Below are 12688 nucleotides of genomic sequence, written 5' to 3'. Positions count from 1 at the left end.
AACATTCAAATTCCTTTCTTCTAGATTATAAAACTAGACAATGTATCATTAGTTTTAGTAAGCTTAACAAGTCTTTTTTCAATACCTTTGATATTTACAATACCTTTGGTATTTTTTGATACAGGGTTTATCATTACAGTGAGAGAAAACCATTTAAGTTATTTAGAAAAGAGTTTTAAAGTGTCTTGAAAGAAATGAAAAATTTTTGACATTATTTGGAAAATGAAATACTCCATCTTGTCTCACTAGTAGTAACGTGATTTTTTTGCTTGAAGAAGATATCTTGGAGAAGAAAAATTTCTACAAGCTAATATTTCTACAAGTTAATATTCTACATGTTATTATTTTTAAGATTCAGGTGCAAACCTCTATGAAGTAGTTTTCTCTTCTTCCCCTCTTATTTACTATCATGAAGTTTTATTTAAAAGGAAGCATTTTCCTGATTCAAATGGCTCATGGCTCTAATCCTAGCTACTCAGGAAACTGATACCTGGAGACTCTTAGTTCTAAGCCAGCTCAGACAGAGAAGTTCAGGAGAGTTCTTCATAATCACCAGTAAAAGCTTGGCTAAAAGAAAAGGCCTAGTTGGTAGAACACAAACCGAGCAATTAATTAGAACAATAATATGTCCCTGAGTTCAAATACTACTATAAGCAAAAATACTGAATTCATAATCATCTACCCCAAAGATACCAGTCTAACTCCAGACTTTGGGCATGTTGAACATGTTGCACATTGGCAAAGCAGAGCTAATATTCCACCTTTCATTTGTTCCTCCTCATACATTTTGCAGAATACAAGTCACCAAACTTGGCACTTATACTTAGTAATATTTAGTTTGCTTTCTATATCTACCACCAAAACAAAAAAATAAAGCAAAACTTCAGATATATCATGAGCTCTGTAACAGAACCACCCTCTACCTGATGATATTAATTTCATCTGAAGTCTATTAACAAGGCCAGTTGCCAACATTACATTCTTCCTCCTTAGATTTTGATCAATATTTACTACTAATGGCAATGTTTTTAATTATGCTATCAGAACAACTTTCATATTTTATGCACATTGTAGATATTTTTATGATCTTTCTTTTCCTATTCAATTAATTAACTAGCTTCATTCTCATATGCAAATAGACAATATTTGGCAATTATACTAAAATCAGTTGACTCTAAGTGCTGTTTTCACTTTGGTTAGTTGTTCCCCTTTTCTATTTGTCATCTCTGTTAAGGTTCATTGATCACTAACATAACTGCTGATTTCTTAGACACTGGTGGCTCATGCTTATGATTTATTATTATTTATTTTTTGCATCTGTGAATGGAGAGAGACATAATCAGACAAAGTTAAGTCAATTCAAAATGGTGACACAATACTAAAAAATGTTGGAGGATATAAGGAAATTAATATTCAATATTTTTCATAAGACTCAGTTTGATAATTAGGTGACAATTTAGCTATTTACAGCAAAGCTTCCTTGGAAGCCCTCAGATAAAGCACAGAGTACCTTGTCCTCAGATCATGGCAGAGCATGTATTGATGATTAATGAGGAATCAATTAAGAAAGTAAAATTCTCAGCTTATTCATTTTGAAATAGCGGACTGATTAATTTATGTAAAATGAAACATTATTTTCTACAGAGAATCTTTTTGAAATCCATACAATATAGGTTACATCATAGCTATCTATTCTAGGAAAACGTATAGTAACTTGAAGCTCTATAGTCAGTTGCAACAATATTTTTGTTATATAGACTATCTACTGGTTATTTGAAGACTCTTGGAGATTGAGTTATCACTGTTAACACCATTATATTTCTTTTGTATGTATTTGTGTCAGTCCTGGAGCTTGAACTCAGGGCCTGGGCATTGTCCCTTACCTTTTACATTCAAGAGTTTTGCTCTACCATGTGAGCCACAGCTCTATTTCCAGCTTTTTGGTGGTTAATTGGATATAAGAATCTTGTGAAATTTCCTGCCTGATTTTGAACTGAGATTGTTATATATCAGCCTTCTGAGTAGCTAGCATTACAGGTGTGACTCTGGCATCTGGCTTATGTTAGCCCCTTTAAAAAGCAGCAAAATCAAAAATACCCCTGTTTTGATTCAATAATAATTGCCACAAAAGTAATGTTTCTATAGCATTATTATCTTCCATTATTTATTCAGAAAAAAATGAATTTTTTCACTGAGGAAAAAAGAATAAAATCTATGACAAAAGTTGGGAAAGAAGAGCAGCCAGGAAGTGAAAACTAAAAGGAAAATTAAAAGGAAGAGTTGGAGGAGGTAGGAAAAAAAAACATTACAGAAGCATTGCTACTCACAAATGAGGAAACAGAAGCAAAGAAGGCAAGTGAAGAATGAACTGTCAGAGCCCTCTCTTCTAAAACCCAACAGCACCCATTGGGCCTATTCTCCTTTCAAAATTGAGGAATCCAGCCAGGCATGGTGATGCTCACTTTTAGTCCTGGCTGATTAGGAGGCAGAACCAGGAAAATCACAGCCCAAGCCATCTGTGGCAGAATTAGTTCAAGATCCTATTGGAAAAACAAATGAAAAGCAAAAGGACTGTCAGTTTCAAGTGATAACTGCTTGCTCAGCAAATGCAAGCTCTAACTTCACTGTCCAGTACCAATGAAGATGAGAGAGAGAGAATTTAAGAATGCAGGCATAGTAGTTAGTTCTTCAATAATTACAAATACTGCACTGTGAAAACAAGGCATTGAATATTTATCCTCCATGTTTCTACCTCCTATAACATCGTATCTTACCCTAAGAAGCAAAATATTCAAGTCTGATTTCAATAATACAAAATGAAAACATCTTTGAAAATAACTCAAAAGAAACTTTCTTATGGTAAAAGATCTGACAGCAAATTTAAAACAATTTGAGCACAAATTTTAGTCTGTATATTAGCTTATAATTTCAAGGAAAACTCTAGTTTGAAGAACACATTTCTAATTCAGCATTATAATATACAAAGTACATGAAAATTAAAAGATAACTTATTATTTCAAACCTCAGTTCAATCACTTCCATGAGGCACTTGTAGAGGTTACTCCTCAGTACTTCTCACCAGCCCAGAACTTGGATAATTACATACAGAGGGTGTGTCCACAGTCTTCAATATCTAACACTGTTATACACACAGGATGACATCAGTTTACAGGAGATTAAGATCCTAAGAGAGAATAGTATAGTTTCCTAGGGAAAAAAGTCTCTTTAAATTTTAACAGAATTTTAAAGGAAATTTACAAATAAGCATTCTTTCCCTTTGACTAAATGATTGAGGATATTAAGAAGAGTTAATGATCTCATTGTAGTTTTCACAAGCGCATAAATGATAGTGTTTACCCTTCCTGAGAGCAATGATGCTGGTTATACTATAGTTCTGATTATTTTCACAATGCTTATAGATATATATCAACAGTCCAACCCCCCTCCCAATACCTGCTTGTCTCTTAGAGAAGCTATAATACCATAGAAACAGCTTCATAAATCATGGAGGTATTTTAAGACACAAATGAGATTAAATTTCTTTTTAAGTATGAACACACATAAACAAGATCCAGCTCTAAGCAAATGACCTACTACTCCTTTCACATCATCAGAGCTTGTTCAGAAACAAACCCAATTCCCAGAGAAGGAAAAGGAGAAGAAGAATATATTTAAAATAATTCGTAATATTTTAAATCTTCCTTTGACAAATTTCTGTTTACATTTAAGGGGTACAGGCATAAAATCAACTTTTCCAAAATTTCATGAACAAAAAAGAGCAGCTAGAATTCAAATGAATGAACTGGTTGACATATATTCTAGAATAAACTACTTAAAGTAAGCCTAGCAATATGTTCAGTAAACACTTCCCACAAAAGGGACCCCCTTTTAAGAACCTGTGAGATGTCAGAGTCTTGGTGTACAAAACTGGCCCAAGAGTTCTAGTAGATAATGCCAAAGATGATAAATATTAAATGAAGTAATCCATTCCCAAAGAAACATAGGTCCTATGGTTTTTCTCATTTGTAATAATTAATGTATGTTTAGCATAATCTTAGCAGATGAGCAGAATAGCTCAATATCTATGCACATATGACCATATGAGATGATGCTAAGCAAAATGAACTCCAAGACATGGACACAAGAGGCTTTTCTTTGCTGTTGTTTTTCATGTACCAGCTTAATTTTTAACATTATAACTGCTTTTGGCTCTGTCTGCTAAGAGTTTATGTAATAACAATGAGAAAAAGATGACAGATAGACACAGACAGACAGATAGATGTTTCATATATTACAATATATCAATATTAGCCTGACCCAAACATCACCAAATAAGAAAGCTAAATCATTTTGTTAAGTTAATATCAGGTGAAAGGTTTGGGAAAGGAATACCCAAAATGGGATATTCTGGGAAATATGTCAAAAAATTGGATTGGCATGACAAAGGGATATGAAAATACATATAGAAACAGGTTAAGTAGAAGATAGGCATGTACTTTCAAGTAAATACATTGTTTTCTTTTCCCCAAATAACACCAATGCTCCTTTGAAAATATCAAATATCAGGCATGATCAGACATAATCCATCATTCTCTTAATTGTTCCAGGAGAGCAGTTTTCCATTTCTGATTTAAATGTTGTCAGGAAAATATGGACAAACAAAAGAAAAACTTGTGATATGCTGTTGGTATTTCCTTACAGTGTGAAATTGTCAGCCGTATTTTCTACATTATCCTAAATGAAAACTGGAGTCACAGCACAGAAAAAAATATACTCCATTGCTCTTGAGTAATTTGATTTGGAAAGTGAAATTTCAAGTGCACTTCTTGATTCCTTAAGGTTTATGTAAAGCCACAAAAAACATAAAGCAAAAGACCATGGTGCCCTGTCCAGAAGACCATGGTGCCCTGTCCAAAATGCTTTGTTCACTCATCTACATATTTGACGAAGTAAATTTTGGGACCTTTCACACCATAAATGATTCTTATTCAAGATAGGGGGAAAAATCTTCAAATTTCTTCAATATCTGTGGGAGCTGTGAAAGAGAAAAGTGAAGATCTGGCCCTATAAATTTATATCTGGACAATAGTTGTGACTGTTGCTGGCTATATAAAAAAATATCAAAATGTTGAGCCTCTGTAAAATCAAAATCTTCACATTGTAAAGCAAGAACAATGACTGCCTCTAATTTACAATTCATTGAGGATGAAAACGGAGAAATAAATTAGAGTAAAATGGAAAATTGGATATTATTTTCCTAAAACTATTTTATGCTTCATAAGATAAACATACAGAGCCTTAAAATATATCTTTCAATTTTGAGTGATGGTTGAAACACAAATGACACTGCTCTATTTGTTAAGGAATGCAAAGACTTGAAAAAAATTATATTAAGTGAAGTAAGCCAGACCCAAAGAAACATAGGTCCCATGGTTTCCCTTACTTGCAATAACTAATATATGTCTAGGATAGTCTTACCAGACAAGCAGAAATGGCCAAAAGCCATGCTCATATGGCCATATAAGATGATGCTAAGCAAAATGAACCCCAAGATAAGGATGCAAGAGGTCTTATCTTTGTTGCTCTTGTTTTTAATATACTATGTGATTTTTTTGGTTTCTTTTGTATGTTCTTCCCCCGTGGTATAACGCTTGTTGTCACTGAATTTGATTCTAGTGCCCTGCATCTTTTATATACCTTTTTCTCATTTGGGGAAAAGAAAGGAAATAACAAAATGCTGAAACAAGAATACAGGTTGACCCATTGTAAAAGTGAGACATACAAGACATTATGTTGAAAACAAACTTTAGAACTCGGGGGTGGGCAGGGAAGAGTTGGGGAGGTGGGGAGGGAAGGGATACTAAGGGAAAAACAAAGGAGGGGGTAACAATGCTTGATAGAAAATGTACTCATTACCTTATTCATGTAACTGTAACCCCTCTGTACAGTATCTTTACAATAAAAAAAGAACATTCTTTCTGGTTGGAAATAAGATTGTCTCAGTACTAATAGTAAAGCAATGTAAAATCATCAGAAAAGCATAACCAAGTTAAATAGATCTTTCTCAATTTCTATATGAAAACTCCAACTTATTTGTAGTCCAACTGTAATTTCACAAGTTCAGATTATTTATGCTTTAAAAGATTTTTTTCTGACAAAGAAAAGTTTAACTTACAATAGTATCCAATGATTTTGAAAGTGGTAATTTTTAGCCACACATGCCATATACTGTAAAGTTAAAAATGGATGAGACTTGCCTGACAAACAACTAGTCTATCAGAGTAAGCTGACCATAAAAAGTAAATTCACATTTTTGAGAGAGGTGTAAACTAATGTCTGTACAAGTTTAAAAACCTGCTGTTGGCAGTAAATGAAATCCTAAGGGTTTCAAGTTCTGCTATTGTTGTTGAAAAGGTGTTTGGCTCAATGCTATCACATTGGGAATGTGACAAATAAAAGTGAACTTTGTGCCTGACTGTACTACAGTTTCTATTATATGAATGAAAAGATGGATTTTTCTCATTAGCTTCAGGTACACAAATAATTGTTAGGAAATTCTTAGTATTATTACATAGAAATGGGTGGTTTTATATTTAAATATAGGTTATAGGATTCAACTAAACCTATTGATTTTGTGCTTTCTTTAAAAATATCTCACATTTACGTAACTTATATAAAATAACAGTCTATAAAAGTTAAACTTAAAATTAGTATAGCTAAAACTTGGAAAGTTCTATCAGAGGACAAAAATGACTATTTTTTAACATTTTAAATAAATTATTTAGTTCTGCCAATGTTAACTAGTCTTTATTGGCTTAACTAAAGTATGTATATTATAAAAGGAAATAATTCAGAATAATACAAAGTTTACATAAATATCTTTTTTACATAAGTTTGAAATAAAGTCATATGTGAATATGTTTGTAGTTATTAACTAAATGTTATATTATTTGCTGATCCCAGATTAACTGAGTAATGATCTTTTACTTGTTTGGGAAATCTAAGCTGAGCTAGAAAGTAATAAGCTTAGTCAGCTTTTCCAATGTTTCCTACAACTTCAAGTATCAATGGCTTAAAACAACAAAGGTTAAAGTTACGCATGCCTCACTCACAGAACCATTCTCATGGTGCCCATCTTCATCCTGGAAACTAGGTTGAAAAAAAATAGCCTTTGGGCAAAGCAGAGGAAAAAAATAAAATAAAGTATCATTGATGTGGCATGTAGCCTTCCTGCTCTAATTTTGCTAACCAAGTGGGTCACACTGCAATAGACAGAGGACAGCACTTTAGAAAATCAATACAATTTTCATTGCACCTGATATTGGTGGCTGTGATCACAACATGTTCTTCTTCTGGGTTACTAAAATGATTATTTGGAATATTTGTTCTATTTCAACATTGTTGGCAAAATGTATAAAACTATAAGAGAATATCATTTAAGCAATATGGAGAACATGGATTTAAGCCCCCCATGAATCTAATAATAAGGAGCACTGAAAGATTTCCCATAAAGAGTGTAAATTACTTGAATTAATCAAAAATTTTCTGCTGCCTCTATTATTATTTTCTGAAAATTCTTTATGACATAATAAAATCTGAAATAAGTATTTGAAACAAGATCTGAAATACTAATAAGAAGGACAAATCTCATAAGTCAGGCTACATAAGAGATTTAAAAGTCAATAATTTCTTATATTCCTACAGTTAGAAGATGTGATAGAAAAATAATATTCCATTTTCAGGGCCATCAAAGACTATAAGGAGATATCGAACATTAAATGTTTTGTGTAATGGAAATGATTTTTTTTTATTTTTGCTCTGTCACTTACTGTTTGTCTTTTTTCAAATTATCTAACTTTCTAAATTCCAGTTTCTCTCACTGTTAAAACATAGGTATCAATAGTATTATTCTTGTAAAATTTTTGCAGATCATAAGCAAGAGTCAAAAATTTTAGAGGGCTTATTATATGTTTGATGCAAGTCTGACAAATTTGTATGTTTTAGTCAGCTTATCCATATATTGATTTTATGTCACTTTCAGTTAAGTAATATGAAAAAGTTATCAAATAGCTTAGTGTTACTCAGGTACTAAAAGCACTGGCAAAATTAAAACCCAAGCCAATGGGCCTTATGGATGACCCATACTCCTAAAAATTGTGTCCCAGTCATTAATATTTATTGAAGGTTGCTAAATGCATAATGTATATCAATGAACAAAGGATCTGTGTTAACAAACTAATCAAGGGAATAGAGAATACACATATACATAATAAATAGATTATATAATAGGCTGGAAGTGGGGAGTGTTGTGCTAAACAAAAATGAAAAATAGAGCCAAGTACTGGTGGCTCAGGCCTGTAATTCAGCTACTCAGGAAGCTGAGATCTGAGAAATACCATTTGTAGCTGTCCCAGGCAGAAAAATTTGTAAGTCTCTTGTCTCCAATAATCTATACTTAGAAAAATATGAAAGTGGTGCTGTGGTTCAAGTGGTAGAGCATAGCTGTAAGAAAAAGAAGCTTGTGGGTAGCACCCAGGCCCTGAGTTCAAACCCCAGATTATAGGTCAACATAGAATCACATGAAAGGCATGAGGGTAGAAGCAGCCACAAAAGAGTGAACAAGGAGAGCAGATGAAAGCAAAGGGCCAGTTCATGTAAGTGTAATCTACAAGTGTAATCTACCAATTTCTTGGACATGGCAGTTTTCTGATGCCCAATAAATCTCCAAGAAGAGCAGCTGAGAGAAAAATTGGGACATTTCTTATAGAAGCTGCACTGGAGTTGGAGTGGAGTTCTAGGATAGAGATAGAGATTTATGAGTAAAATTCACAGATTTAACAGATACACAAAAAAGACAGGGTATCAGGTTAAAAGGAAAAGCTTTTCAACCCCTGGTTCCTCTGGCTTTGGATTATTGTAGCAATCATACCATAACGAAAACACAGGTTTGCTGGTGTGGAGCAGAACTCCTGAGCAGATGCAGGAAAGAAAGGGCCCAGGAGAGAGCTTGGTGAAGACCTCATGTTCTCACATTTGTTAATATGATAAATGAGATATTGGCACCAGTGTCTTCTTTTTTCCTTCCCATTCCACGATACTTCCAGAACTTCCTAATTGCCTCTGTATATTCAATCTTTCTAATGATAACAGCATTAACTCTGGCTCATTTTTATTTGGGGCCAAATCATCATCATTGTACCATACGGAATTAATTAAAATGTAACCAGGAAAGGCTGCTGTGAAAGACAGAGGCAGGGTTGGATTCTAAAAACCTGTGGGATTCATCAGTGAGATGTGAAAAGCAGCCAGCCAGCCAGCCAGCCAGCCTACACCAAAGCTCTGGCTGGCATTTCCAATGTTTGTAAGGGAGGGCATGGTGGGTCAGGGGAGAGGGATGGGAAGACAGAGGAAACATGGCTAAGAAATTGAGATAGCATTTTTAAAAACAAGCTTGGGCTGTTCACGTTGGGTGCATCATTTGGTGTAATTGCATATGTTCAACATTTAATATCTCTAGAGAGATTTTGCTTGAGTTGTGACTTCTCACATTTAATGAAGCGAAACTCTCTCAGGCCACTGCAAGACATATCTAAGGATGAAAAACCAGTAATTTACAGCTTTAGTGACCTTATTACAGTGTACTTTGTGCTTGGCTGCTCTTCACTCTTATCTGGGCCATTATCTAAGGCTCTTGTGGAATATTGGCCATTAGCTGCATGCAGACCAATGGCTTTGTCTTCAAGGGCCATGAGAAGGTGGTAAAGATATTGAATATTTTATCTTAACTCCCAAGAAAAATCAAAATAGCAACACGCTCTTTGAAATGCTAATATGCATGTGAATGGTGTTGATGAGGCAAAGTCTCCAATAACAAACAAGCCTTGGTGCAAAGGCATCTAAAGATGAGCTAATTACACTGGCAGCCCAAATAACAATGAATATTCTCCAGTAGCTTATGAATAGCTCCTGATTTGGAGATGTCTAACCTACATCTGTGCTATGGAGATGGAAATAACAACAGGACAGAAAACACCATTATATCTGCCAGATGCCAGTGGCTCCCAGGAGGGAAAGGGGTCTTTAGGTTCACTCGGATTGGAAGGGTCTGACTGCCAAGAATTAATTCCAAAGAGGGCCCACTTCAACACAGGTGCATGCCTGCCCTTTCCCACTGATTCATCACATACAGAGATCCTACCATTGAAGTAAGGAGATCGTGTCGGGCTGGTGCCATATTGGGCTCAAGGTGGATGATAGGGTCTGGCATCTTGTCTTCATGCTGGAGGAGGGAAATGCCCCTGCCCGTCACCTGCCTCCCGGGTGATGGGTATGCCCGAAACCCTGGAGACAGGGGTGGACATTAGGCTGATAGGTTACTGAATCTGTCAATCCAGTGCCTGGGAATTTCCTGTGAATCTGCCTCCTGCTTAGATCCTATTTAGATCCTATTTAGGCCCCGACCAGCCTAGCCGCCATTACGCCGTGCCACGTGTCTCTGTGATCCTGTCATGTGTTCTGTTTCGAATCCCGTCATCATGGTGTCCCAATTCAGCTCTCCATTGAGCTGAATTGGCTTGTTGGTATTGTTTTGTTCTTTCTTTCCTCTTTAGCATGTTTCCTAGCTGTGTTATGTGTATTTGGGGGCTGCAGGCCTTTATAACAACGGGCTGCCTGCAGCCTGTTAACTGTATAATAAAGACGCCAATATTCTATATTTCAAAATGTGGATTCTGGGATACACTACGTGTGAGGCAAAGGTCTAGGCCAGAAATATTTGTGTGGGTGGGTTACATATGATTTCTATTTCATATAATTCTATTTCTATTTCACATTAACTTTAATTTCTTTAACAAGCAATTAAAATGTGAAAACAATTCTTAGTTGTGTTAAAAAAGGATTGGGGGGGGGGAAATCCTTACTATAAGCTCTCATTTGCTGAACTTTATTCTAGATACTTGACAAAACTTGTCAAACAAAACCAAAGTAACAACAAAAATGGTTCTACCCCCAAGGAGCTTTGGGAAAAGAATGACTCATCAAATATACCCTGAAGATAATCAAATGGATATTGAAAGGTGATGAGTGCTATAGCAAAAAGAGAATAATCAATCTGGAGATAGTGGGAGAATGCCAGAAACTAAAAAGAAGTATCTGGACGAAAAATACATTTTGATTGGAGGTTTCATGGTTTCCAAAGTATGGGAAACATGTTATTGATTTCAACTTTAGTGCCTCAACATGTAATATGGCTCAAGGAAATTGATAAGCAGCATCTAGCCATCAGGGTTGTGCAGATTCAAAGGGAACTTAATGGAGGATGAGATCATAAGGTCTCAGGGAAAATATTGTAATAACTTCCAAATTCACAGTTTACCTCAGCCTTGTAGGTTGGACCTCGTCATAGAAATCTTTCACAGACAGTCTAAATCAGTACTCAGACCCCCAAATCTAATGCTGTTTATTTCATTCTAGAGACAACTTTCTTTCAGTCTATTGAATGTGGCTTTGTAATGAGTACTTAAACTTGTTTTAGCTGTCATCTCTACCTCCATTTTGTGTTTGTCATTGTTGTAAATCTTTCTGTCCAGAGTCACTTTGTGGTCACTTTGGGTTCTAGGAGAGACAGGACTGAACAATGAGATCTTTACCATAAAGGAACAAAACTACCTGTAAGAAATGGCAGGACCTTGTAGGATAGCATCACCTCCAAATATGGATAATTACCAATAATGGTCAGAGTGCAACCTGGAGCCAGATAAGTCTTCTCATGGGAAATAGATTTCTCCCTACAAGTGGTGACAGTGATTACCATTTCTCTACAACCCAAGAGAACCAGAAGAGAGACAACAATCACACAGGCCACCCAGTAGTAATTAGCACTGAAAAACTAAACATACTTTTGTACCCTGTGCATAATACTTCTTCTACTTAAACCTAATGCTCTTTTCTGAACCTTGACAATGGCCAAAGCTGAACTGAACTTCAATCTTCCTACCACATCAGGCCTATTCCAGGTAATCTCTTTTACTGTCTCTAGGTAATTCCAGATAATCTCTTTTACTTTTGTATCACTTTCACTATGCTCACAGCTTGTCTGAATTCTTTTCAACTTGGACACAAACATCATGGTTGATTAGTTTACAATGAGTTTCCATTAACTAAAATCTCAGGTATTTTCGAATAAATTTCCACTTAAATAACAGCTCTTCCAATTAAGAGTAGAATGGCATCAAGAAAGTGGCTTAATAAAATGATGAGACATTCATTTCTTTTTCTAAGATTGAGTGTCATGTTCTGTAAAGTTTGCTGTGAAACTCAGCTGAAGTAATCTGTGTAGCAATGCTTTGTAATTGGTGGAGAAGAAGACATACTTTTTGTGACAAACAAATTAGAAATGCAGCTAAGAAAAAAAAGATTCTTTTTGAAATTTTACTTGTAATTTCTATGGAAATGAATATGAGCTTGAAATAAATAATATAGGGGAGGGGTTATAGTAAATACAAGTGCATATGGAAAAGGGTTATAGAAGCCACAAGAATAAATTTGAAGAAAGCCTCACAAGGTGCCATTAAGTATAAAATTTTACTTTTCACAGAGTTGTAAATTGCTTGATAGTCCAGCATTAGTCTTACCATTGGGAAGGTTCCTTTACATGCAGAATTGGTTTGTGATGGTTAATGCTTAAGTA

Source organism: Dipodomys ordii, unplaced genomic scaffold (assembly GCF_000151885.1).
Source record: "Dipodomys ordii isolate 6190 unplaced genomic scaffold, Dord_2.0 Scaffold4, whole genome shotgun sequence".
Taxonomy (NCBI): Eukaryota; Metazoa; Chordata; class Mammalia; order Rodentia; family Heteromyidae; genus Dipodomys; species Dipodomys ordii.
The sequence above is the reverse complement of the archived record's forward strand: the minus strand, read 5'-3'. Positions refer to the sequence as shown.